Below are 23,105 nucleotides of genomic sequence, written 5' to 3' on the forward strand. Positions count from 1 at the left end.
CCATAAAATGATGCACTTAGGTTCAAAATTATGTGTAAGCAATGCTGAAGTCATGTGGAAAAGCCATGCAATCGTGTATGAAAAGTGGAACTTCAAATCTTCCAAATGGTCCTTCAACTTTAAACAATGCGCAAGTCATTCATACTTTGTTCAAATGAGATGAATTTGGACTTTTTGGAAAGGCTAAATCAAGGGGAACAACTTTAGTTTTGAACAATATTTCATTTGAAGCTTGGATCGTGCTGAGTTTTAAGGTAGAAGTTTGGAAAATCAAACGTATAAAAAAAAATTCTAAGTATCAAGCCATATGCTCACTTCTTCCACCTTGAGTAACTTTTTCTATGGACTTCAAATGAGAACAAGCCCTTCATTAAAGTTCTAGATCTCTCAAATTAATTCATATTGGTCATAAATTTGACTTCATTTGGATTTAGCATGAAGGAGTTATGCATTTCAGAAGTTGAGGAAAATCACTTGTTCAATGGTATTGGCACAAAATTACCTATAATGTTTCCCTTTATCACATGTATTTTCAAGTTGAATTTGCACTTAATACTAACATAAAAATTGAATTAGACATCTTAAATTTTATAATGCAACTTGAATGGCTTTCACCTCCTAAAAATTGAGCAAGTTATGGTCTTGGGAAGTTGACCTACAAATTAGGGTTTAAACAAAATGACCTATAATATTTCACCCTAAAAAATGACTTTCCAAAAAAAACTAGCTCTTGACATCAACATGAAAGTTGTTTGGAATGTCATTTAGAGTAACTTTTCTCTTGGAATCATTTTCATATGACAAACATTGTAGGAGATAGGGTCTAGGGAACCCTAGTTTTGACTAGTTGAATTCCTCTGGCCAACCACCATGAACCAACTTGCTAGCTTGATATTCTCTTGACTTTTGGGACTCATGGAGTATCATATATGCATAATATGATGAAATGTGAAGTATCCCTTGAAATATTTGACCAATTGGTGAAGAAACTTATTGAAGAAGTCATATAAGATACCCAGATGAATTAGGGTTTCCAAGGCAAACCAACTCCAAATTCTTGATGATTTCTTGATCAAAATAACATGTTAAGATCATGGGGATCCATATATGATACTGTAGCAGTAAATTCACGATCATCAAGCTATGGATAAACTAGAGATCAAATAACAAGAGTCGCCACCGCGCTTTTATTGTTTCCAAGGGAAAACGGAAAAAGTACGAACAAAACCCAAAAAGTAAGAAGTTTTTAAATCAAAACTAATAAAATATCAGAGATTACAGGTAAGGGGGTTGGTTACACATAGGGAAGGTGTTAGCATCCAAAGTGTCCTAGGTACTCCTAGGGAGCCCCTTTTGTGTGCATATGTACTTGGTTTAAAGTGATGTTTACAAACAAATAGAATGGGGGGATGAGAAAAGAATTCATTAATTATATTTTTGTGTTTGACAAGACCTTCGGTCTTGTGCCTACATACCAACATAAGAATGAGGGATCAAAACCTCGTAGTCCGTGATACAAATTTCAAAACAGATGCATTGCTTTTAACAAAAATTAAGTTTGTAAGGCACAAAGGCCTAAAAATGGTTTGAATGAGTTAGTTATTTTGGGTTTTTGAAAGTTTAAGTAAAGTATAATTAAGTTTATTTAAAAGTTTGATTTAGAAAAGAAGTTTGAAATGCAATGGCATAAGGCCAATGTTTCTATCTTTTGCAAAAGTGGTCAAAGTTGAGAACAAAATAAGTTCAATCAAAGAAGATTTTGAAAAGGGAGGGAGAGATTTTGAAATTAAAGAGATGGGGAGAATATGAAGAGACTATCGTATGTACTAAAATTAAAAGTTTAGAGTTGAAAAGATCTGACCAAATGGGTAGCAATCCAATAGACAAAAATGTCAATAGAAACCCAGAATTCCCTTGGACTTTTAGAATCAAGCAACACACAAATGCACAATTATATTATCTTGAAGAGCAAGGCATCAAATAAAGATGGCCACATCCAAGCTTGTCCGTTCCATGATCTTCTTCAAGGTTGCCCATGTAACAGACGAATTTCACAAGTCACAGGTTCAAAATAATAGCTTCACAATGATCATGTCGCAGATGGGCTACCTTGAAGATCAATAAAATTATTTATTGAAGCTTCACAATGATCATTACTTCACAAGTTTTCAAAATGATCACAGGTTCAATAAATGCCAAATATAGGTTCAAGAAATAATCAGCTTCCATAAATGCCAAATATTTTTACAAATGAATTTCACAAGTCACAGGTTCAAAATAACAGCTTCACAATGATCAAGTTCAAAATAACAGCTTCACAAGGCCCAACAACAAGAGTCAAACTCAAACAAGTCATCACAATTGGTCAACAAAATTATTTGGCATTTATTGAAATTAAAAATACTAAAGTAATGCATTTTAATTAAATATGGTTTGTCAAATTCCTAAAACCTCGTCAAAACACCAAAGAAATGACCATGAGATTTATCATAGGTCAAACAAGGTCAAAGGACCTTGGAGAATTCTTTTTAGAATTTTTAAAGACTTAAAAGTATTTTTAAACAATTAAAAATAATCAAAAAATCAATTAAATCATGAGAAATATTAATAATGATCCAAAAATAATTTTAATTCAGAATATAAAAGAGGAAATTATTTGAATTTTTTTGGTGAAACTCTCATGTTTTTTGGATCAATATTAAAATTAATATGAATTAATGAAAATAAAAGGAATAAAACAAAAATCAGAAAATATGAAAAAACGTGAGCCAATTGATTTCCCTCATTAATTGAGGTGGCAGATCAAGTGGACTACAACACGCATTCCATGATGGAACCTAGTCAGCGCGCCACACGCGTGGTAATCAAAACCAACGCCTCAGATTAAAACAAAATGGCAAGATCATGTGGCTGGTGTAGCGGGGTTTTCATTACCTTTAGGTTTATTGACTAAATCAAAAGTCAACATACAATTCGAGTCGCCACCGCACTTTTATTTGTCCAAAAGAAAGGCTAAAAAGCGAACAAAAGCCAAGGTAAGAAGTTTTTCAAATCAAAAACTAATAAAAATGTCAGAGATCTAGGTAAGGGGGTTGGTTATGAAATGGGAAGGTTTTACGCACCCAAAATATCCTTAGTACTCCAAGGGAACTCTTTTTGCAAATATATGTTGTAGGTCGGTATTTGTGAAAAATTGTGCAAAAGATTGGGAGGATGAGAAGAGAATAGATTATATTTACAAATTTTGTTGTTTGAATGGACGAACCCATTGCCTACGTACCATCACAAAGGAGGATCAAAACCTCGTAGTTCGGGGTAAAAATCTCAAAGATTGGTGAATTGATTTGATCAAAAGTCTTAAGGTCTTTTGTTATCAAAGGGAGAAAACTCAACCTAAACCAACAATCCACCATGTGAGGAAGGCTTCAACATGCTAGTGAGGGGTTAACCCTATAATAAGCATGGAAGACTTATAATCCAACACTAAGGATTATGTGAGATTTACATCAACCACTATGATAACTCAAACCTATGACTAATGTTTTTGAAAAGGTTTTAGTAAGGTGGCCATTGGAACCACAAAAACAACTTGAAGTGAGTTATATTTACAAGTTATATTTATTTACAAAATGAAGTCAAAGTTGGGTTAAAGTTCATTCATAATGAGTATTTATAAAAAAAAAGAGTTTGAAAAGTCAAAGGCTTAAGGCCTAGCTTTCTAATTTGAAACAAAGTCAAAGTTTAGAAAAATATATTTGGCTTGGTTAGAGTGGAGAGAAGAAGAGAAGGGCTAGTCCTAAAGCATACAAAGATAAGAGGGGAAAGATAAACCCTTGGAGTTCCTTTTCTTGGAATCATAAAGATGATTCAGGATGCTCCTTTCCTTTGGACTTAGCACATAAGCAAGCAATCAAACAAATTGAACTCAAGCTCCAAGGATTTCTATTTGGCTTGTCTCTTAAATTAGTTGCTCATGACAATGGCCCTCTTTTCACAATCTCAAGATGGAATCCCTATCACACAAGAGCAAACATCAAAAAGTTCACAACTAAATAAGGGGAATGGACAAAGAATAAGTTTGGATGAGAAGTCCTTTGAGATCAACTTTGAATTTTAGCATTCTAAAGTCATGAGGCCTAGTTGCTCTTCAACAAGTTTTGCATTCTAAAGGCATGAGGCCTAGTTGCTCTTGAACTTCTTTAAGCATAGGTAAGTCCTAATTCTAAGTCCTTTCTCCTTTTGCATTTGGTTCGCACAAAACAAACACAAAGCAAACACAAGATAACAATATATTTATATACAATAATGGGCTCAAATGAGCAAAAGAAAAGTGACATAAACATAAAATATATGCTCAAATGAGCAAAGGGAAAAACAATATGAATAAATGAGAAAGAAATAAATGGCATTAAAAGTAAAGGGCAATAAATTAAATGCTCAAGTTAAAGTTAGTAATTAATGGAGGCTATGTTAAGCAATCGTAAGTGGACTAATGTAGTAGTCACACCTATCTGAGGCCGGTCAATAAACATATAGGCAAAGAAACACAAGTTAGAGATCATAACTAGTAAGCCAAGCTCCATAAACTTTCCATGCCAAAACAAAAGGGGAAGGGCCTTGTATGGACTTTAGGTTATTTGCTTGACCAAGAAGCAACCTATCTTGGACACAAAACAACTCACTTGATCATGGATCAAGTTGAGTTTGGTTTGGATCAAAGAAGGTTAAACCTCTCATTTGTGAAGACCAACCATAAGACATTAACTCATTGACCAATAATGAAAAGAATGGGATGAAGAAGAAAGGGAATGGAAAAGAAGACAAGTATCAAGTCCAATTGATCAAATATGAATCAAATCATTATTAATCAATACCAAACAGAAAAGAAATGAAGAATACAAGTCAAAAAGTCAACAATATTTTTTTGGTATTTTTTGAATTAAAATAATATACAAATAAAAATAATCAAATAAGGTAAAACCTCAAATTCAAATCCATTTCAACAAGTCCAATTAAATTCTCTTAGGTCTAACATGGTCAAACAAGCTTTGACTAATTTTCTCACCAATTTTTGAAATCAGAAAGCAATTAAAAACAAATAAAAATAGCACAAAATGGATTAAAATCTTAAATAAATCTCAAATCAAATAAGAAATTGATGAGATTATTTTTCATTGACTTATCATGATCCATAAATGCTAGGAAAATATTTTTGTATTTTTCAAATATCAGAAAGTATTTTAAAATGAATTAAAACTATTAAAAACCAAATAATTCACAAAAAATGTTAAATGAAGTCACAAAAATAATTAAAAATCTAAATATGAAACTAGATTTTTCAAGAAAAACTTTGGAGTTGGTCTTATATTTTTATGACTTCAAATAAATTTTTTATGAATTTTTGAAAATAAAAGGAATTAACTGAAAATAAAAAAAATAGAAATAAATGAAAAATGCGCAGCCACTAGATGAGATTCATTAATTGACATGGCAAGGCTGGATGGCTCAGATGTGAGGGCGCATGGTGTGACCAAGTCAAACGCCTGGCATTATGAATTAAAACAAGTAAACACAATGGATGATCAGGATTAAAACGTGGCAAGGTGATCCAAGGGCCAGGAAGTAAGACATGTTGTAGTGGTGGAAACCACCGTCTTCTCCGGCGAACCACCGAAATCCGGGCACCAATTGCAAAGAAAAAAAGTTTAACCAAAATGAAAAGTAAGGACATGGAAATGAAGCTTGTGTGATGGAGATCACCACTATATCCATGGATCTTCCTCACTCTTCCTATATTGAGAGAAATGTGTAGTGGAAGATCACGGTGTACCAACTATAAATGCACGAAATGGAAAATTGAAACCACCATTGACTTGCCTCAAGTGTGAGGACTTCAGAAAATCACACAAACAAGAGAATACTACATTGAATTGCAAGTTCTAGATCCAAAAAGTTTGAAGGTATACCTCTGAATTGAAGCTCTTTAAGCCACGAAACCTTCAAGATCTTGACTCCTCTTTACTCTAGGGATGCAATGGAGATGATAGGCTAAGGAATAAAGCTTTGAAAATCAACTAATGATGTTGAATTTCAAGCTTGAAAGTGAGAAAAATTTCTGGAAAATTCCTTTGGTATGGCTATGGTTTCAATGCTGCAACATTTCAGATCTCCAAAAGGTTGATGAATGAATGAGAAGGAGTGTTTATTTATAGCTGAAATTGGTTGTGCATCATGCTTCCCTCGTGTGCATGGCATTTGAAATTGGATATGCATAGGATTGTACAGGCGCATGTGAGGCCCAATGATGGGTGCAAAACCTTGTTGAGTTCATTTGGAAAGTAATTGGACGTGTACATGAAGTGGAATTATCTTGCATACCAAGTTATAACATGAAATGCCAAAATACACATAAATGAATAGCTCTTCGAAACTCACCAATGGTAAATCAATAAAAGTAATGTAAGTAATGGTTGGAAAGCCCTTGAAATAAGGAACAAAAGTCATGTTGGGAAAAAATTCATTTGGCATTTGGAAATTAATGAAAATTGGCTGTGAAAATTTAGGTACAAAACATGTTTAAGTCACCTTTGAAAAATTTCACCAAAAGCAAGCCTATTCAAACCCCTCTGTTTTCATGATGCAAGCTTCAAATGGAAAAACTTTCAACATCAAAGTTGTATATCTTTTCAATATGATCAATGTAGACTCAAATTTTGCATAATTTGGATATTCCATGATAAAGTTATGGGCCTTTGAAGTTGGGTACTTTTTCAAATTCAATGAATTAGGTCAAAGATGACCAACATAACATTTTAAGTAGACATCTCAAGATTTCCAATGCATTTGTTCTCACCTCAAAAGCATAAAAATTAAGGAAGTTATGTCCTTGGTAAGTTGACCCAAAATTAGGGTTTCAGTCAAAATGACCTATAATGTTTTGAAATTAATCATGACATTCCATGTTTCAAATGGATTTTGGATATACATGAAAGTTGTGCATATGGTTCTTAAGAACATGTTTTGTCTTGGGGTCATCTTCATTTGACAAACACATCAAAAGTTGTATCTCAGTGGACCTCAGTTTAGTCAGATGACTTTGACTGGTCAACTTTTCAAGGCCAAACTTCCAATCTTTATGAACAAATGATTGAGGATCTTCAAATATACTCATATATGCATAAAATTATGAATGAAAGAACTTACCTTGATTAAATTTGATCATAGGTTGAGGTTTCTTCATGGGTAAGGCACAGTCAAAGCATAGTGAAATTAGGGTTTCCTTGGGAAACAATCCTCAAGCCTTTTGGGTTATCTTGATCAAATTGGCAAATTGAGATACTTGGGAGACATATATGATGATTAGTAGCTTTGTGGACCCTTGTCATGCTTTTTCTCATCTTCATCTAGCCATTTCATTGAGCTTAGGAGCCTCCTAGGAGCATTGGAGCACATGATCACCTGAGCTTCAAAACAAAAAGAGTTAGTGACATATTTTTGTGCTTTTGGTTAATAATCAAATAAGAAAAACAATAATATACAATACAAGCATGCTTGGTGGTCTCAAACCACTCACACAAGTCCCAACCCTAGGGTTAAGGAGCCAAACATGTTGTGATCCTTGAGGCAATGCACTTGTGCAATAACATGATGCCATGAGGGATCTTAGGGTCAAAATTAGGGTCTTACAGATGTCCCTATTTAAGGTCCTTCTAGCCGGAGATATGAAGGTTAAAATCTTCGTCTCGACGAGAGAAAATGGGCTTAAATAATAACAAAGAGACGAATTTCGGTCCCTAAGAGACCTCATGATGCAAATGTATGTATGCAAAATAAAATCTTCATGGTGAATAATTGTCACAAAGGAAAAGAAATCAGAAGAGACTGAAAAATCCATAGGAGTAACACACTCATTAGGGAGTCAGAGACCCTGGTACGGGAATAAGGTAAGAATGCGTGAGCAGGTCACGACTTGAAAACTTGTTGGGAGACACGAAGGGATTCCACGAAAATAAATCGATGGAAAGACTTGAGCTGACGCAAAAATGCATGTATTGGGGAATATGCCAATACAGCAAAACTATCCACAAAGGATACATCGGATAAAAATCCGGACTTAGACGGGGAGGTCCACGAAGGACTCAGCTGAGGAAGCAACACCGAGATATTACTGGTTACTTGGTAATAAACTCAAATAGAGACATGTCATCAAAACACCGGTTACTGGGTGAAAGAACAACATGCTCAAGGAGAAAGAATATCTAAGACCGGTACAAGGGTGAGAGATATCAATCATCTGAAGCATCTGAGGAGGACCAAAAAGCCACATCTCGACTCAGGAAAATCTGACTCCACGGGGGACAGAAAGTCATAATAGGGAGCAGAAGGAAGGAACACCAAGGACACCAGTTACTTGGCATATAATAGGTGACCAACCAGGCGTGAATTGGGAACATATCCAAGACAATCATCATCCGAAATGAGGGCTGAAAAAGCAAACTCGACTTACAGGATGGGCATTCGATTCCACAAGGAAATACGAATCTTACTCGACTAGGGAAGAAAAAAACTTCGACTGAAGAGCGCATGAGATATATTATCTATTACCATTATAACGTAGATAACATACTTGCATGGAAGATTATCCAAAACCAGTTACTGGGTTAATGAAGGATAAATCGACCGAAAAGAAAGGACATCGGGATACCGGTTACTGGGCATATAATGATGACCAATCAGAAGGAGAAACAATCATTACCAAACAAGGGTAAATGAAAGTTGACTCGCAAGGGATAAATTGTCTGACAAAAACAATCATCCAAGAGATATATCACCGGTTACTGGATGGTATACTCAAAAATGAAGGAATATCAATACCGGTTACTGGGTAAAGATAACCAACAAAGAGGGGATTACATCTACTGGTTACTGGGTAAAAAACCACAGAAAGTAGGCTTATAACTACCGGTTACTGGGTAGAAGGCCACCCAAATCCGCTGGGAAAAAGATGAACAATTACCGGTTACTGAGCAATTGAGCAACTAAACCACATGGAAATGCAGGGGAGTAACAAGAAAAGAAAGTCAATCCAGGAGTAAACTAGAAAGACACAATCAAACAAGACTCAACCTGATGAGGATATAACTCAGGGGGGTAATTCCATCCCAATGTATACTTGGGGAGGAAACTGAAACAATAATCATCCACAAGGACATAACCCAGTGGGGAATAAAGAATAAAAGATACACACTTTCTGCCTATGGGGCTGACTCTATATGGAGAGATCATACGCAAACATCTGCTTGGGGAAAAGTATTTCACTAATAGCAAGAGATAACAAGCAAGGATATATGGTAAAGAATGCAACATGAATATCTGAATGATGTGATTATGCATGTATATGCATGATTTGTGTATGATTAATGCTAAGAAACAGACATATGTAACACAAACAAGTCCAAGGATCTCGAACAGACACTCGACACAACGTCTCAACAAGAAGGGCAAAGCCTACTGAAGAAATCAAATTGGGGAACAACCCGAGCAGGATGAAAATGAATCATCGGGGATATCAAATACTATCCCAAAGCTACATTCGCTGAGGGTACAAAGAAGATGCATTCAGTAGCAGCGAAAGAAGATGATCAAAGGAAGGACTCAAACTCTGATGGGGACTATCTCTGGAAGAAAAAACACGGGAAGACGTCGACCACAACTGGGGACAGGCAATAAGATTCGCCAGAGAGGAAACTCTACTGGGGAACTTATCAAGGAATGATGTGAAACTCCATGGGGAACAACCACCAATCAGATATACATCAATCAAAATACTCCTTTCTAACTGCTGGAGAGGAAACTCTACAAGAGGGAGAAATACCATTTTGCTTCACTGGGGAAGGAAATAAACATCTTCAACACCAGCTCTCACTGCTAGAAGAAATCCTCAGACTCAGAGGGGACACAAATCAACAACCTCGGATCAGGAAACCCTACTGGGGACAAGCTGTAAATGTTCTCAAAGGAACTACCCTGGCTGAGGAAATCGGAAATGAATCCTTCATCAATCAAACAAAATGCTGGGGATGAAAAGGGAAACCAATCCTTCACCAATCACTCTAGGCAACTTCCTGCTGAGGAGACAATTATTTGGAAAAATAGCTCTGTGGGGGACACATGCTTACTCCGCTGGGAACTCCTACTCAGACTGGGGAAAGATGAACCTCCTCGTGAGTAGAATAGCATATCAACTTTTATCAATCTATAAGGGATTTTAGGTCAGTCCACACAAGGGATGACAACCTGTATAATTGATAAAACACAAATGCTAGTGCCTGATAAAGAGGGATACACGTCTCCAAAAGATTAAGGAAAAAACTGGAACAGAAAGAATCATCCACAGATCAAACCATACAACAAATCACAGATTGCTAAGACTCCGCGGGAAGCAAGCGTGTATGCACAAACAAACTATCCGGGAATGCGTTGGATGAACACCCACGAATTCTGCTAGGAGAAAACAATCCAATAAGTTAGATCAATCCACTACCATCTAAGAGAGCTTCTCAGACCAGACACTCTGGGAAGCTGATGACGTACTATTCTTTCTGCGCTCGCTGGGGAGACAACCAGAATAATGATGAAGAGGATATAAGAATTCCAGAATATGAATAAATGTCTTTCCTTTTGGTAATCATACTATCCTTGGGAAAGCACTGAGGACATCCCACTTATCCTTTCAGTCATTGTGAATGTTCATTTTGTTTAAAACAATTTATATATGAAAACTTTATTTATTTAAAACAATGATATTCATCAATTAAAACATGCAAACATTTGTTAAACAGAAACAAATAAGAGTGCAAAGAATTGGATAAAGGTTCAAATTTATTTAATATAATGGTAGTCTGCAAATGGCGAGACTCCATGGATCTTTACAAATTTGAAATTGGTGATATACATGGAAAAAAGGTTACATTGAACATAATGACCATTTCTCCACCAACTCTGAATCCACTGTATTCGAAGCTTCAGTTGATGATGATTGAGCGAGAATCTTTGACGGACAACAGTTGTAGAACAAAGTCTTGTCAGGATACAGTTACTTGCCAAATCCCTAATTTTTTCCTAGATTTCCCCAGGGTGAGGTACTCAATCTAGCTTTTGTCAGGATACAGTTACTTACCAAATCCCTAATATTCATTTTTTTATGTCTCTAACTTTTGCATGGATCGCCCTTTCGGTTTTTCAATCTACCGAGACGCTCATTTTTTCCTAAGTCGCCCTTTCGGGTTTTCAACTTAGCGAGCTATTCTGTTTTCATTTTTAGGCGAAGTATTTCTTGACTGCATCTGAATTCACAGGTCGAGTGAAATCCTCCCCATCCATAGTTGTAAGCAACAAAGCACCGCCTGAAAAGGCTCTCTTAACAACGTATGGACCTTCATAGTTTGGAGTCCACTTGCCCCTGGAATCGGGCGCGAAAGACAAGACTTTCTTGAGCACGAGGTCCCCTTCTCGGAACACACGAGGCTTGAACTTCTTATCAAAGGATTTCTTCATCCTTTTCTGATACAACTGACCATGACACATGGCAGTTAATCTCTTTTCTTCAATCAAATTTAGTTGGTCATAACGACTCTGAACCCATTCAGCCTCAGTCAACTTGGCTTCCATCAAGACTCTCATTGATGGGATCCCGACCTCTACGGGGATCACAATCTCTATGCCATATACAAGAGAGAAAGGGGTTACCCCTGTTGAAGTGCGGTCAGATGTGCGATAGCCATGCAAAGCAAATGGCAGCATCTCATGCCAATCCTTGTACGTAACAACCATCTTCTGAATAATTTTCTTGATGTTCTTGTTAGCAGCTTTAACAACCCCATTCATCTTGGGTCTATAGGGAGAAGAATTATGGTGTGCAATCTTGAACTCGTTACACAACTCTTTCATCATCTTGTTATTCAAGTTAGATCAATTATCAGTAATGATCTTATCTGGCACACCATATCGGCATATGAGTTGATTCTTTATAAACTTCACAACTACCTGCCTGGTCACATTCACATATGATGCCGCTTCAACCCACTTGGTGAAGTAATCAATAGCTACGAGAATAAAACGGTGACCGTTCGACGCCTTAGGTTCAATCATGCCAATCATGTCAATTCCCCACATGGAGAAAGGCCATGGTGAGGAAATAACATTCAGAAGTGTCAGGGGAATATGAATCTTATCCGTATAAATCTGACACTTGTGGCATTTCTTCACATATTTGCAACAATCAAACTCCATTGTCAGCCAATAGTAGCCTGCTCTCAACATCTTCCTTGTTATAGCATGTCCATTGGAATGAGTACCAAATGAACCCTCATGGACTTCGGTCATCAACAAGCCTGCTTCGTGTCTATCCACGCATCTAAGCAGAACCATGTCAAAATTCCTCTTTTAAAGCACATCACCATTAAGGTAGAAACTGCTAGATAATCTCCTCAGAGTCTTCTTATCTTTGACAGATCCCCCAGGCGGGTAAATCTGACTTTGGAGAAAGCACTTGATATCATAATACTACGACTTATCATCTTTCACTTCCTCAACTGCAAACACATGAGTTGGTCTGTCCAAGCGCATCACAGTGATATTTGGGACTTCATTCCAATATTTGACAACAGTCATTGAAGCAAGCGTAGCGAGAGCATCCTCCATCCGATTCTCGTCTCGCATAATCTCTATACGGGTCGAATCATCATAAACATTGAGATGTTTGATCCTAAGATCAATACATTCTTCCAAACCCATAATACAAGCCTCATACTCCGCCATATTATTCTTGCATTTGAAAGTTAGCCTTGATGTAAAAGGAAAATGTGTGCCTTGAGGAGTAATAATCATTGCCCCAATACCATTTCCATACTGATTGACAGCACCATCGAACACCATACCCCATCGGGAACCAGGTTCTGGCCCTTCATCGAGCGTAGGCTCATTACAATCTTTCATCTTCAAAAACAGAATCTCTTCATCAGGGAAATCATATTGCACTGACTGATAATCTTCAATTGGTTGATGCGCCAAATGGTCAGCCAAGATACTACCTTTGATAGCTTTTTGAGCTCGATACTCAATATCATATCAGACAACAACATCTGCCAACGGGCAATTCTCCCAGTTAAACAGGCTTCTCAAAGATATACTTGATCGGATCCATTTTGGATATCAACCAAGTCGTATGATTCAACATATATTGGCGTAAACGCTTAGTGGCCCTAGCCAAATTACATCATGTCTTCTCAAGCATTGGGTACCGAGACTCACAATCAGTGAAGTTCTTACTCAAGTAGTATATCACATATTCTTTCTTTCCTCATTCATCTTCCTGACCAAGGACACAACCCATGGAATCATCAAACACAGTGAAGTACATAATCAATGGTCTCCCTTCAACAGGCGAAGACATAATCGGAGGCTCAGACAGATACTCTTTGATACTGTCAAAGGCCCTTTGGCAATCCTCGGTCCAATCATGACGCTGATCTTTTTGGAGGAGCTTGAATATAGGCGAACATGTGGTAGTCATGTGGGATATAAATCTCGAAATGTAGTTCAAACGGCCAAGAAAACCTCGGACTTGCTTCTCAGTTTTGGGCTCAAGCATATCTTGTATTGCTTTGACCTTGGCAGGATCAACTTCAATACCTCTCTCGCTGACAGTAAAGCCCAATAACTTGCCGGAACGGACTCCAAATGTACACTTGTTCGGATTCAAGCGGAGCTTGTATTTCCTCAAACGCTGGAAAAGCTTCAACAAGTGCTCTACATGTTCAACTTTCGTTTTCGAATTCGTAATCATATCATCGACATACACCTCAATCTCCTTGTGCATCATATCATGAAACAAGGTAGTCATAGCGCGTTGATACGTGGCTCCGGTGTTCTTCAAACCGAAGGGCATCACTCGATAACATAATGTTCCCCAAGGTGTGACGAATGTTGTCTTCTCCATATCCTCGGGTGCCATTTTAATCTTATTATAACCGGAAAATCCAGCCAGAAATGAAAAGACATTGAATTTAGTCGTATTATCTACCAACATATCAATGTGTGGTAGAGGAAAATCATCTTTCGGACTAGCTTTATTCAAGTCACTGTAATCCACACACATTCTGACTTTTCCATCTTTCTTAGGCACATGCACAATATTGGCCACCCACTGAGGATATGTAGAAGTCATCGGAAACCCCACATCAATTTGCTTTTGAACTTCTTCTTTAATCTTTACTGCCATATCAGGATGAGTTCTTCTGAGCTTCTGCTTCACAGGCACACACTCAGGCTTCAACGGCACGAAATGTTGCACGATATCGGTATCCAGACCAGGCATGTTTGCATACGACCAGGCAAAGACATCGACGTATTATTGTAGCAACTCAATCAACCCGTTCTTAACAGACTCTTCAAGGAGTGCCCCAATCTTCACTTCACGAATGCAGTCTTCAGACTCCAAGTTGATTGTTTCCATATTCCCAAGATGTGGCTGAATGATCTTCTCCTCGTGCTCAAGCAGACGGGTAATCTCATCAGGAATCTCTTCAACATCATCTTCTTCTGCCTCAAATACAGGGAACTCAAAGTTGGGAGATGGTGTTGAATCATTATGTTCAATGGGTTTGATTAACCTGCATAATGATTTTGAGTATAAAAGAGATTTTAGAATTCAAACAAGCCAAATCATTATGCAGATGAAAAGATTGATTTTATTCTCTTTTTTAGGGTTTTATGGTGATCACCAATTTCATGCAAAGAGCAAAAAGGAAAAATAATTTGGAAAACAAACATTTAACATGCGATTATTGAATGAATATCATTGTATTAATCAAATTATGCCAACAATGTCTTCACTTCTCCTTTTGGCATGGAAGAAGGGTTTTTAATCAAAATGAACACATTACGTTGACTTATGGATAACTGTTGGGACATCAACATCGACCCAATTATTGCAGATTCCTCCGGGTATGACAATGTTGCCAAGGTCTTCCTCTTCATCTTCTTCAACGATGGCAGCAACATCCTGATCTCTAACGGTATGGATGAAACCTCCACTCTGGAACAACCCACGATCATTTGAAACACCGGAAGAGTACCCTATGCCAGGCCGAGATTTGTTATCTTCCAACTTGATCATTTTCCCCAAACCAGTAGTTGCACCATGCTCAATGGCCAACTTCGTATCATTATAGGAGACAAATGAAGAAAGTCCCTTCCTCGAAGGCTCAGCAATAGATAAGGCTTGGAACGGAGTCCCAACCTCATCCTCAACATCAATATAGGAGAAGGAAGATAAATGGCTGACCAAGAGAGCCTTCTCTCCCCCTACTACCACCAACTTCTTGTTCTTCACAAACTTCAACTTTTGGTGCAGGTTGGATGTCACGGCGCCTGCCTCGTGAATCCATGGTCTACCAAGCAAACCGCTATATGACAGATGGATATCCATGACCGGGAAAGTGATCTGGATATCACTAGGTCTAATCTTGATAGGGAGTTCTACTTCACCAATCATAGTTTTGCGGGATCCATCGAAAGCTTTCACTACCACTCCACTCTGCCTCATGGGAGGCCCCTGATATGAAAGTTTAGCAAGAGTGGATTTTGGAAATACATTAAGTGATGACCCTGTGTCCACCAACACATTGGACATGGCATCATCTTTACAATTCATGGATATATGTAAAGCCAAATTGTGGTATTTTCCTTCCTCGGGAAGATCAACATCACAGAAGCTCAAATTGTTACAAGCGGTTATATTTGCAACAATGCTATCAAACTGCTCAATTGTGACATCGTGATCCACGTACGCCACATCCAACACCCTCTGCAATGCTTCGCGGTGTGGCTCTGAATTCATCAGCAAAGATAAGACAGATATCTTTGACGGAGTTTGTAGCAACTGATCCACAACATTATACTCACTCCTTTTGATGAGCCTTAGCATCTCATCACCATCCTCTTTCGAAATGCCAGACTGGCCAACCAGGATAGGAGTATTATTGGTTTTCACAACAACAGGGTCAACACCCTTCACAACAGGAATAGGATTATTTGAAGAAGAAGTCCCCACGGGACTGGAAGGATTAACAACAACTCTCTTCACAACGTCTTCATGGGATTTCAGATGAGCCGAGAAAACACGACCACTACGGGTCACTCCACTAACGTTAGAAATGCTCACGATGGAGGTTGAGGGCAACGACACCTCCTTCCCATCTTCCAACATGACTGCATTATATCGGTATGTGACCGCTTTGTCTGATACATACGGGGCCGGACCCGCTGGCTTGATCACAAGAGTTGGCGATACTTTCTTCTTGCTGCCATCATACTTGATAACAACAGGATCAGGAATTTTGAATACGGGAGTAATAACATCAACTTCATCCTCATTACAATTCTGAAGTATCTCAATCATCCCTTGATCTATCATCTCTTGGATGTCCTTTCTCACTTGACGGCATCCTCTTTCATTGATAGAGCACACCTGGCACCTATCATGATCATGCTCATAATGGCTGTGTTCACACAACAGCTTATGCATCTCTACCAAGGATAGCCTTATGTCATTCACATAAAGGACTTTATATTTGCCAGGGCACCCCTGAATCATATTAACAGTTGCCTTCCCATGCTTGGGCAATGGGTTCTTCTTCACATTAGGGCCTACGTCCTCAAAGAACAGTATCCCACTCCTCACAAGGTCTTGCACCTTGGTCTTCAAAGGAAAACAATTCTCCACGTCATTTCCGGGCGCACCAGTGAAGTTTGGGCTTGTACCACCATTGGGGATTGGCTGGCACAGTAGGAGGATCACGCGGAGTTATCAGCTTCCTATCGATTAAGGAAGGATAAAGTTCAGCATACGTCATCGGAATCGGGTCAAAAGTCACCCTCTTCCTCTCATAGTCGCTGGTGCTGGTGTTGTTATTGTTGCAAGGCTGGTAAGCCTGCTGTTGTTGACGATGTTGTTGTTGTTGTTGAACTTCTCAGAAGGCAGGTGCTATATGAGCCACCTGGTGTTGGTTAACAGTTGGGTGGGCTTCTTTCCTCCTCATAGAGGGTCTTCTCTTGATATGGGAAGAAATAACATGAGTCTCCCCCTCCTTCTTCCTAGCAAATCCTCCATATTTCTTTGCTGAGGAACCATCATCACGAGACAAGCGTCCTTCACGGACCCCTTCTTCTAGCCTCATCCCCATATTCACCATTTCGGTGAAGTCCAAGGGAGCACTAGCAATCATGCGCTCGTAATAGAAAGAGCTCAAAGTCTTCAAGAAGATCTTTGTCATCTCCTTCAACTCCAAGGGTGGCACTATCTGAGCTGCCAATTCTCGCCATCTCTGGGCGTATTCCTTAAAGGTCTCCTTATCCTTTTGGGACATCGCCCTCAACTGGTCCCTATCTAGAGCCATGTCCACATTATATTTATACTACTTTACAAAGGCTTCGCCTAGATCATTAAAAGTGCGGATGCTTGCACTCTCCAGCCCCATATACCACCGGAGCACAGCACTTGTCTGGTTGTCCTAAAAGTAGTGAATCAACAGTTGATCGTTATCGGTTTGGGTCGACATCTTGCGAGCATACATCACAAGATGGCTGAGTGGACATTTATTTCCCTTGTACTTCTCAATGTCAGGCACTTTGAATTTAATTGGGATTTTAACGTTGGGCACCAAGCACAACTCAGCAGCACTTTTCCCAAAGAGGTCCTTACCCCTCAAAGTTTTCAACTCCTTGTGCAGCTCAAGGAATTGATCTTTCATCTCGTCCATTTTCTCATATACTTCCGGGCCCTCCGATGGCGCAGAATGATAAATGTTGTCTTCTACTCGAGGTAAGGTGTGCACAACGAGAGGTGGCACAGATAGGACCGGGCTAGATGCCAGTATAGAAGCAAGAGTGGGAGCGAAACCCTCTGGTATAAAATTGGATGGCATTCCCCAAGGGAATCCAGCTGGCATAGTGGGAGCTAAATGGGATGTGGCAGTGAGCACTGTTGAAGTAGCTACCTCAGAAATGACCGTCCTCGCGGGAGGAGTTGCAGGAGTTGGTGAAGCTTGACTTTGTGCTGCCAGAACTGACTCCATCATGGCAGTCAGTCTAGCAATCTCTTCCTTCAAGTCCCTTATATCTTGCTCGATATGTTCCATTATCTTTGGATGATTTTCTCGGGTGTTATACTGGTGCGTCAGCTTGTCTTCAAAATAAATGAAGAGCAAAGAGTTAGACCACTGATCAAGATCTCGGAACGAAACCTGCTTATGCATATGATGCATGCAATGCTTGTGCACATGATTCGTTTTTTTTATCGGAAGAATTTTATAGAGATCTATTTGCAAACATTAGAAAAATATTGAACTTTTAAGACCTATATGGAAAACTCATAGCAATAATATTTGGAAACTTTTTACACCAAAGAAGTAGTACAGTTTCGGTAACCAAATACAATATAAGAGAAAAGGAGAATAAACATCTTATGGATCCCTAGAAGAAATCGTTCAAAGCCTTTGAGATCAAAAGATAAGTTGCACGAAGCCTCTTCACCTCTCTCTCATAAGCTGCTTCCATATCGACCTTTTCCTTGGCGAGTTGATCATACTTCCTCTTCCAAAACCTAGACGAGTGAGGAATGAGAGAAGTAACCACATCATCGGGCTCATCAATAACCTGATGCTCTAGAAACTCTATCATTGCATCCTTATCTTTGAGTTGCTGAAGAAGTTCCTCACGCTCACGAACCCAAGCACGCGACCGGTCTTCGTCTCTTAACTCCTCTACTCATTGATTAGGGAGGGTTGAAGGCCCAACCGTAACCACAGGGGTAGGTCTCAGATACTCGTACGGCCTGCGATACTCGAGAGCTCTCTTCCTTACCAAAGAAGTGTAAGGTTCCAAAGCAACACAGTTTTTCGGACCAAACTCAATCCTCCCTTTTCTATGAACCTTGCGCCAAGCACGGACCATCCTATCCTTCAAGTTTTGGGGATCTTTACCCCCTTGAAAGAACATGCCTTCCAACAAAATGTTGTTAGGTTTATCCTTTAAGGGGAACCCAAGCTGACGGCGACCCAAAGTAGGGTTGTAGTTAATTCCACCACATGTACCAAGAAGAGGTACATTGGAGAACTCACCACAAGAGTCAATAATCTGAACATCGTCATAAACACGGTTATACCAAGAGATATCATCATTAGCGAGAGACATAAGTCTCGTGGACCACCGTAGACATCCTTTGTTCCCCTTGAAGGCAAGTGTCTGAGGCATGTGCGAAATAAACCACTTGTACAACAGAGGCAGACAACACACAATGGAACCACCACCCTTTGCATTCCTCATATGCAAAGAGAAATAAGTGTCACCCAACAGAGTAGGAACAGGATTACGAGAAGAGAAAATCCTAATAGCGTTCACATCCACGAAGTTGTCGATGTTGGGGAATAACACTAGCCCATAGATGAGAAGTACAAATATGGCTTCAAAAGCTTCCTTACTCATGGCCTTCCCAAACAAAGTAGCTCTGGCAATCAGAAAATCAGATGGGAGACCTTGAATTCCACCTTTGGTAGTCATATGGGCAACAATGTCAGATACATCCATATGAAGCACATCAACAATCTCTTTTGATGACAGGATCTTCTCCAAGCCACTGAACGGCAACTGATCAAGAATAGGTATACCCACATGATAGGCATACTCCTCCAATGTAGGCAAAAGCTGGAAATCTGTAAAAGTGAAGCACCGATACAGAGGATCGTAGAACTGCACCGACACACTCATCAGACCCTCGACCACTTTAGTAGAAAGAACAGACAGAAGATTCCCATGGCGAGCTTTGAACTCCAAAGGCTCTAATACATAAGATGCCAAACTCCTTAACTCTTTCAAGTCGGGTTGTCTGAAACTGTACTTCTTCGTATTCCTTCTTTGCTTATCCATGTCTGAAAATTTGCAAATAGACCTCTTAAGTTCCTTGAAAAATATTTATTGTTGATGACATGAATGCGAATGAATGCATGAATGCATGGATGCAACAAACACACTCGAGGATCAAGCAAGTCACACCACACAAAGGTCACGGGATGGCTCGAGTCATCGTTAATATCAATCATCCATTTTGGTGGATTATGGTTTACACTGAATCAAGGGTTTGTTGAGAGTCACGAGCATTGGGTCTCGGTTAAGAACCACCCAATAGGAGTGTACTATGGTTAAACCTGACAATCATGTTCTAAAAAGGTTCCCATAGTCATCATCTCATCTTTCGAATATTATCGGATAAAACGGCTACTCGTCTTCCAAAAATATTCTCAAGAGGGACTCTTATGAGTGTAGTATCGCGTAACAATCGCCTCAAGTCTTACACTTGAGCGACCTTCGCACTACGTCCTAAAATAGGCCAAGATGGGCTAGGTATCTAAGGTCCTTGGCTTCTAAGGTTTATATTGGAAAGAGTAATGCCTAACCATGACTACTCGTGTGACATTATTGATCCCAATAAGACCTCCACCAAGTGAATGGACTTGCAAGTTAACTTGTTAAGGAATAACTCCACACAAGTCAACAAGACTATGCCATTCTCCTATCATAAGTGCACTCGAGTTCGAGTATAGAACTCATCTCACAAGAAACCACCAAGCATACAAGCAATCAATATATCAAGCAATTCATACATTACAAACAATACATTCATCCCAAATTTGCACAAAAATATGCCACAAATAAATATAAACATACAACACATACAAGCAAAAAGTAGGCTAAACCCACTAGGGAAGATATACGGACGTCCCCAGCAGAGTCGTCACTTTTCTGTAGCGGGGTTTTCGTTACCTTTAGGTTTATTGACTAAACCAAAAGTCAACATACAATTTGAGTCGCCACCGCACTTTTATTTGTCCAAAGGAAAGGCTAAAAAGCGAACAAAAACCAAGGTAAGAAGTTTTTCAAATCAAAAACTAATAAAAATGTCAGAGATCTAGGTAAGGGGATTGGTTATGAAATGGGAAGGTTTTACGCACCCAAAATATCCTTAGTACTCTAAGGGAACCCTTTTTGCAAATATGTGTTGTAGGTCGGTATTTGTGAAAAATTGTGCAAAAGATTGGGAGGATGAGAAGAGAATAGATTATATTTACAAATTTTGTTGTTTGAATGGATGAATCCATTGCCTACGTACCATCACAAAGGAGGATCAAAACCTCGTAGTTCGGGGTAAAAATCTCAAAGATTGGTGAATTGATTTGATCAAAAGTCTTAAGGTCTTTTGTTATCAAAGGGAGAAAACTCAACCTAAACCAACAATCCACCATGTGAGGAAGGCTTCAACATGCTAGTGAGGGGTTAACCCTATAATAAGCATGGAAGACTTATAATCCAACACTAAGGATGAGATGAGATTTACATCAACCACTATGATAACTCAAACCTATGACTAATGCTTTTGAAAAGGTTTTAGTAAGGTGGCCATTGGAACCACAAAAACAACTTGAAGTGAGTTACATTTACAAGTTAGATTTATTTACAAAATGAAGTCAAAGTTGGGTTAAAGTTCATTCATAATGAGTATTTATAAAAAAAAAAGAGTTTGAAAAGTCAAAGGCTTAAGGCCTAGGTGTTTAAATTGAAACAAAGTCAAAGTTTAGAAAAATATTTTTGGCATGGTTAGAGTGGGGAGAAGAAGTTAAGGGCTAGTCCTAAAGCATACAAAGATAAGAGGGGAAAGATAAACCCTTGGAGTTCCTTTTCTTGGAATCATAAAGATGATTCAAGATGCTCCTTTCCTTTGGACTTAGCACATATGCAAGCAATCAAACAAATTAAACTCAAGCTCCTAGGATTTCCATTTGGCTTGTCTCTTAATTTGGTTGCTCATGACAATGGTCCTCTTTTCACAATCTCAAGATGGAATCCCTATCACACAAGAGCAAACATCAAAAAGTTCACAACTAAATAAGGGGAAGGGACAAAGAATAAGTTTGGATGAGAAGTCCTTTGAGATCAACTTTGAATTTTAGCATTCTAAAGGCATGAGGCCTAGTCGCTCTTCAACAAGTTTTGCATTCTAAAGGCATGAGGCCTAGTTGCTCTTGAACTCCTTTAAGCATAGGTAAGTCCGAATTCTAAGTCCTTTCTCCTTTTGCATTTGATTCACACAAAACAAACCCAAAGCAAACAAAAGATAACAATATATTTATATACAATAATGGGCTCAAATGAGCAAAAGAAACATGACATAAACATAAAATATATTCTCAAATGAGCAAAGGGAAAAGTAATATGAATAAATGAGCAAGAAATAAATGGCATTAAAAGTAAAGGTCAACAAATTAAATGCTCAAATTAACGTTAGTAATTAGTGGAGGGTTATGTTAGCTTGTCATAAGACAATGTAGCGCTATGTTAAGCAATCGTAAGTGGACTAATGTAGTAGTCACACTTATCTGAGGCCGGTCAATAAAAATATAGGCATAGAAACACAAGTTAGAGATCATGACTAGTAAGCCAAGCTCCATAAACTTTCCATGCCAAAACAAAAGGGGAAGGGCCTGGTATGGACTTTAGGTTATTTGCTTGACCAAGAAGCAACCTATCTTGGACTCAAAACAACACACTTGATCATGGATCAAGTTGAGTTTGGTTTGGATCAAAGAAGGTTAAACCACTCATTTGTCAAGACCAACCATAAGACATTAAATCATTGGCCAATAATGAAAAGAATGAGATGAAGAAGAAAGGGAATGGAAAAGAAGACAAGTATCAAGTCCAATTGATCAAATATGAATCTAATCATCATCAATCAATACCAAACAGAAAAGAAATGAAGATTACAAGTCAACAAGTCAACCATATTTTTTGGTATTTTTTTGAATTAAAATAATATGCAAATAAAAATAATCAAATAAGGTCAAACGTCAAATTCAATTCAAATCCACTTCAACAAGTCAAATTAAATTCTCTTAGGTCTAACATGGTCAAACAAGCTTTGACTAATTTTCTCACCAATTTTTGAAATCAGAAAGCAATTAAAAACAATTAAAAATAGCACAAAATGGATT

This window comes from Lathyrus oleraceus, chromosome 2 (genome assembly GCF_024323335.1).
Source record: "Lathyrus oleraceus cultivar Zhongwan6 chromosome 2, CAAS_Psat_ZW6_1.0, whole genome shotgun sequence".
NCBI classification, from domain to species: Eukaryota; Viridiplantae; Streptophyta; class Magnoliopsida; order Fabales; family Fabaceae; genus Lathyrus; species Lathyrus oleraceus.